Source organism: Leucoraja erinacea, unplaced genomic scaffold (genome assembly GCF_028641065.1).
Source record: "Leucoraja erinacea ecotype New England unplaced genomic scaffold, Leri_hhj_1 Leri_408S, whole genome shotgun sequence".
In the NCBI taxonomy this organism is placed as follows: domain Eukaryota; kingdom Metazoa; phylum Chordata; class Chondrichthyes; order Rajiformes; family Rajidae; genus Leucoraja; species Leucoraja erinaceus.
This window is the reverse complement of record NW_026576309.1, coordinates 12,987-13,661: the sequence shown is the minus strand read 5'-3', so window position 1 is coordinate 13,661 and position 675 is coordinate 12,987.

Below are 675 nucleotides of genomic sequence, written 5' to 3'. Positions count from 1 at the left end.
AATCCAGTCCCTGATGGAACCGTATAAATAGTTAAAAGCAGGTAAAACAACAACGCTAAAATACAGTAAAACCAATCATAAAAATGGCCGGGGCAGCTGATTTGAGAAGCCAGTGCCAGTTATTAAAGTGGCCAGTGCCAGTTATTAAAGTGGCCAGTGCTAGTTATTAAAGTGTCCGTGCCAAGCCGCAGAATCAGGTGACTTTGAGTACAGAGTGACTGTTTAGCAGCCTCACAGCCTGTGGCAGGAAGCTGTTTAGCAGTCTTGCAGTCCGGGCTTGATGCTGCGATATATCTTGCCTGATGATAGGAGATTCAGGTGTATGTGGAGGGGGTGCAGTTTGTCCTTAGCAATTCTCTGAGCTTTTTTCAGACAGCGGCTCTGGAAAAAGCTCGAAGGTTAATCCTTCGACCATGTCATGGCATGTCATTGTTACGGAGACACGAGGAGCTTTCTAATATCTGAAGTAATGAGCTGGAGTTCGAAGAAGATTGTCGTAACACATTTGAAATGGGAATAGTACCGGAGGATTGGCATACTGCGCATGTTGTTCTATTGAATAAAAAGGGGTCTAACAGTAAACCTAGCAATTATAGACCTGTTAGTTTGACGTCAGTGGTGGGAAAATTAATGGAAATGATACTCAGAGATAATATATATAAGCATCTGGATAAA